Raw genomic sequence first — 6176 nt, 5'->3', positions numbered from 1 at the left:
TGCCCAATTGGATCTTGAGGGCTTGAGCCAATCCGCAGCCGGGGGCGGTGCCAGGGTAGTTTGTGGGCCAATTTTCTTCCCAGCAAGGCCTTTCCAGCCCGTGCTGATGAAACCATACTCCTCTCCAAACCTGAGGACTCCGTTCCTCTTGTTTAACCCTGTTTATTTTTTCTCACACTTTATCCGTCACACACTTTCTTACCCATTACACTTTCAAAATGACAGAGGCATTTGAGCCGGAGCAACTCCGTCTTGAATAGGAGCTGGGTAAAATGAGGCTGAGACCTACTGGGCTGCATTCCCAGACGGCTAAGGCATTCTAAGTTACAGGATGATATAGACGGTCAGCACAAGATACAGGTCATAAAGACCTTGCTGATAAAACAGGTTGCAGTAAAGAAACCAGCCAAGGCTGGGTGCGGTGACTCACGCCTGTAATCCCAGCACTTTGGGAGGCTGAGGCGGGCGGATTACCTGAGGTCAGGAGTTTGAGACCAGCCTGCCAAGATGGTGAAACCCTGTCTACTAAAAATACAAAAATTAGCTGGGCATGGTGGCAGGCACCTGTAACCCCAGCTACTTGGGAGGTTGAGGCAGGAGAATCGCTTGAACCCGGGAGGTGGAGGTTGCAGTGAGCCGAGATCGCACCACTGCACTCCAGCCTGGGCAACAGAGTGAGACTCTGACTCAAAAGGAAAAAAAAAAAAAAAGAAGAAGCCAGCCAAATCCCACCAAAACCAAGATGACAATGACAGTGACCTCTGGTCATCCTCACTGCTACACTCCTACCAGCACCATGACAGTTCACAAATGCCATGGCAACGTCAGGAAGTTACACTATATGGTCTAAAAAGGGGAGGCATGAATAATTCACCCCTTGTTTAGCATGTCATCAAGAAATAACCATAAAAATGGGCAACCAGCAGCCCTCGGGGCTGCTCTATGAAGTAATCATTCTTTTATTCTTTTACTTTCTTAATAAACTTGCTTTCACGTTACTCTATGGAATAGCCCTGAATTCTTTCTTGCATGAGATCCAAGAATCCTCTCTTGGGGTCTGGATCAGAACCCCTTTCCTGTAACAAAAACACTTTGTGCTAAATATCATTTGCTAATGATATTTTTGTTTATGGTTTGACTGTGCCACTAGAATAGAAGCTCACTTTTTGGTTTTGTTTTGTGGTATGTGGGAGACCTCCACTCCCTATTACAACAGTCTCCACCTCCCTGTTGCACTAGTTCCCCTTCCACTCCTGCAAAGGTTCTTCTCCCTTTATTGGAATAATTGTTTTGGATAAAATCTTGCCTTATTTATGTGCAGACTTTTTTTTTTTTAATGTGACAGACTGAAGGATGATGTTCACCCTCCAGGGCCTTACTCCATGGCCCTGGCAGCTTGCAGAGCAGGCCCCAGATAGACTTCCCGAGAGGGGACCTGACTTTGTTCCCTTTACCCTAGCTGTGGCAGACTGACTGCTATTATCCAAACATCTGCCAGCCCCTCTTCTACGTCCTTGCTTTGTAATTGATATTATCAGTACTTAAACTGCTTTTCCTCACTTTTCTGCTTGGCTTCCTCTGAGAAGCCTTTTCTAACTTCTTTCCCATCCGTGAAAGCTCTTGCCCTTGGGTCCTTAGACCCTAGGCCATAATTATCCTCATAATTTATATCCTTTGCCATCTTTATAGGAATCTTATCATACTGTGTTTTAGTAAGTTACCTATTTCTGTCCCTTTCCCAAACCTTACCCCATGAACTTGAGCTCTCCCAATTGTCAAAATAACTAATTGGGAAGCTGTTAGGCTGAGATGGCTCCAAGGCCTTTGTTTCCAAGTAAGCAAATTGAAACCTAACTCAAAGTGAATGGTCATATCCTAGAAAAATGAAACTTAGGCTTAAGCAATCGAAACTGCCTACTAACCTCTAAGTAGAGACTTTATCAATCAGAAACTGCCAGTTGACCTCTAATTACAAACTTTAAGTCCCCTTTAACCAAATGAAACTATTTTCTTTGTTTTGATTTCAGGAATACCTTATAAAAGTTTTCCTTGTGTGCCCACTGGGTGGTCTGGCACTTCTGGATTCATGAATGTCAGCTCTAATAAACTCTTTAAAATTTTAATATATCTAAGTTTATATTTTCATATGAGCCAGGGACAGTATCTTCTTCCTTTTGATGTTCCTGCGGGAGCTGAAGCAGCTAGGTTACCTGGGGTATAAACATGGGGTTCCGCTGGCACATGCCAGGAAAATTTAGGACACAGAAACACACGAGGATTTTAGGAGTGGAGGTTTAATGGGTAGAAGAGAAGAGAAAGAGAAACTGCTTCCTCTATAGAGGAAGGGGTCTTGGAACGGAAAAAAAGACCACCTGGTGGTGAATGCTGCGAATTTTATAGACCGGTTTGAGGAGGTGGTGTCTGATTCACATAAGGCTCATAGATTGGTTTGATCAGGTATAATGTTTAAATAGCGTACAAGGAAGGCTGGTAACCCCACCCTAATCTTCTTATGCAAATGAACTTTCCAGTTGATTGGTGCCATCTTGTCTGCTCCTTACAGCACACGTGACAGAGAAGGGCAGATGGAGCGGCCATCTTGAAAATGTCTAGTCCTTAATTCTTGCTGTCATTCACTCATGCAAGCTCCCAGGTTGCAGGCTGCTCTTTGTTAGAAACTGATTTGGGGCTGCTTTTCATTAAAAAGAAAAGCCTTACCAAGGACTCCCATGCCCTTACTCTGGGCCTAAGTAATTCCTTCTTAACTCCTGTAACGGTGTAGCATGTAATAGGCACGCAGGGAAAGTTTGGAAAACAAAGAAATTAGAACCTCGGGATTTCTCAAGACCTTCTTCATAAATGTGATAACGAAGGAATTCTTAACAGGACCCGTTTAGGATTAAACAAGTTTTACTGGGGGTCTTGAGACCCTTGAGACGCCAGGGGCTGTCTCTCCCTCCCTCTGCCTCTCAGGGTGTACTTTTGCTTTGTGATAAACTTCTTCGAATGCACTAAATTGTTTTGAAATTGGGCAACGGCTGGACGCGGTGGCTCAGGCCTGTAATCCCAACACTTTGGGAGGCCGAGGCGGGTGGATTACCTGATCAACAAGGTGAAACCCCGTCTCTACTAAAAATACAAAAATTAGCTGGGCGTGGTGGCAGGCACCTGTAGTCCCAGCTACTTGGGAGGCTGAGGCAGGAGAATTGCTTGAACCCGGGAGGTGGAGGTTGCAGTAAGCCAAGATCACACCAGTGCACTCCAGCCTGAGTGATGGAGCCAGACTCTTTCTCAAAAAAAAAAAGAAAGAAAGAAATTGGGCAACATAGTGGTTTTCGTAGTGAACTTGAAAAGAACTAGAGAAAGTTCATTTTGTTCAAGTATCTATGTGAATACAGAGGAGGAAGGCTCTAGTTCAGTGTTTCTCAATTTGGTGCTTTTTTGCACCCTGATAGACACCTGACAATATCTGGAGTCCTTTTTGGTTGTCAAAACTGGACTAGGGGAGCTACTGACATCTTGTGTGTACAACCTTGAGATGCTGCTCAACATCTGACAATGCACCCTTGTTCCTGGACCAAACCAAGGGTCAGGCTGCTTATTCTCTTAGCCCAATGACAAGATGCAGGTGAACTGGGAGAGAAGGGAGTTTATTTCTGTAAATGGGCACAGGGAGAAGATCTGGAAAATATTGTCAGACCAACTCAAAATTACAAAGTTTTCCAGAGCTCATATACCTTCTAAGCTATTTGTCCACATGTAAGAGTGCATTCATCTAAAGACGTAAGCGATTAACTTCTTCCAATCTATAACTAAGATGTCAGTCCTGAAGATCTTCCTCTCTAGCCTCAGTAAATTTACTTAATCTAAATGGGTCCAGGTGCTGGGGTGATTACCCTTATCTTGTCTCCTGCAAAATTATGGAGATTTGGGGAGTTCCTTCAGACCCCCAATAAACTTGTTTGTGGAGGCTTGAGGAGTTTCTTCAGACCCCCCCAATAAAACTTGTTTAATCCTAAACGGGTCCTGTTAAGAATTCCTTCATTATCTTGTCGTGCTCAAGGCCCAGAAAAGGCCTGGGCAAAATTCTTGGTGGGCTTTTGTTACATTCCAGCCTTTGTATGAGGGCACTGGCTCTGTCAGCTTTCAATATTTAACTTAACCACTCAATCAGTGTTGAGACAGTTGTTATGGAGGCCTGCCTGTTCAGCAGTTAGGGAGACCTGACCTGCCACACCCTCCCCTAACCACCACCACCAAAGAATTATCCAGCCCCAAATGCCAGAATATGAATACCGTTGAGGTTGTGAGGCAGGATAAGTAAGGTTAGGAGGCCATACTGACTTGTCTCCTTGTGCAGAGCCCCATAGATCCCTTTCGAAGCAGATTCTTTGGCTTGCACTCTTGTGAGTCAGCACCTAACTGCTGCAAGATAAACAGTCCTACAGGATACCAGCAGACCACCAGATGGTTGCAAGTTCCTGTTACTCAATATGGCCTGGGAAAGAGAACAAAAGCCATTTGTTCATGGTGTAGTTTCCCCAATCTCCAGCCAATCAACACCAAAAACTCAAGAAGCTGTGAGCTACAAATTCCTGCCTTGGGGGAGCTGGGAACTTCTCCAGGGTTCTACATGTGCAGCTAGGTTCAAGGTTTAGCTTATAGTGACCTTTTCCTCATTTGAATAGTAGAAAATACACCCGTAGGTGGAGATTTTATATGCTAATGATACATGCAATGCGTGTTAGAGCACATAGATGCTGAGTGCATACTTTTCATGCTGGACTCACCAATATTTTATGATATGTATGTATAGCTCCCATAAAAGGACTTACCTTGAGACGCTAGGGGCTGTCTCTCCCTCCCTCTGCCTCTCAGGGTATACTTTCGCTTTACAATAAACTTCTTTGCCTACTCTTACTTTGGACTCGCTCTCAAATTCTTTTGTGCTGCGAAGTCAGGAACCCGAACTGGCCCACCAACAGCAGTTGATAAACTGCTCTAATCCAAGCTGTGGGAAAGTACAGGGGCTGGGAGAGGGGACAGGGTAGGGAATGCAGCTTGTCTGAGGAGGTGATGTCTGAACCAGCTCTCAAAGGATGAGTGTGTGCTGCAAAGAAGGAGGGCAGGGGACAATACTGCAAAGAGACAGAACCACATGAACGAAGCATGGAGAGGAACAGAGGGACATGCGATCTCTAGGATGTGGCTGAGATGTGTGAGGGGTGGTAGCTGAGGGTGAGATTGTAAAAAGTGGTTTTGTTTTGTTTTGTTTTTTGAGAAAGAGTCTTGCTCTGTCGCCCAGGCTGGAGTGCAGTGGTGCGATCTCAGCTCACTGCAACCCCTGCCTCCCGAGTTCAAGTGATTCTCCTGCCTCAGCCTCCCACGTAGCTGGGACTAGAGGTGCGTGCCACCATGCCTAGCTAATTTTTGTATTTTTAGTAGAGACGGAGTTTCACCATGTTGGCCAGGCTGGTCTCGAACTCCTGACCTTGTGATCTCCCTACCTCAGCCTCCCAAAGTGCTGGGATTACAGGCGTGAGCCACCACACCCGGCCTTTTTTTTTTTTTAGACAAGGTCTCACTTTGTTACCCAGGCTGGAGTGCAGTGGTGTGATCTAGCTCACTATAACCTTGAACGCCTGGCTCAGGGGATCCTCCCACCTCAGCTTCCCAAGTAGCTGGGACTATAAGTGCATGCCACCACACCTGTCTAATTGTTCTTAGCTTTTGTAGAAACAGGGTCTCTCTATGTTGCTCAGGCTGGTGTTAACTCCTGGCATCAAGCAATCCTCTTGCCTCAGCCTCCCAAAGTGCTGGGATTACAGGTATGAGCCACTGTTCCTGGCCTGGGAAAAGTCTTGAATGACTCTCACTAGAGTCAGAAGGTCATCTTGAGGCAAAGGGGCAGGCATGAGAGGATATTTAGCAAGAAAGATACAGGGTTAGAGGAGAGTATTAGAAAGCTCCCATTGCTGATGGTTTTGGTGATGGGCTGGTTGGGGTGAGACTGGAGCCCAGAGGCTGGGGAGGAGGCTTTTGCCATGTTCTGGGGAAGAGGGGTCAAGATGGGACCTGGATCTGAGAGTAAGGGCAATGGGACAGGCCAGGAACTTGGTGACTTACAGGAATGGGTGAAGAGGGAAAGGGAGAAGTGGAACAAAACTCTGGCCATG

This window comes from Pongo pygmaeus, chromosome 20, assembly GCF_028885625.2.
Source record: "Pongo pygmaeus isolate AG05252 chromosome 20, NHGRI_mPonPyg2-v2.0_pri, whole genome shotgun sequence".
NCBI classification, from domain to species: Eukaryota; Metazoa; Chordata; class Mammalia; order Primates; family Hominidae; genus Pongo; species Pongo pygmaeus.
The sequence above is the reverse complement of the archived record's forward strand: the minus strand, read 5'-3'. Positions refer to the sequence as shown.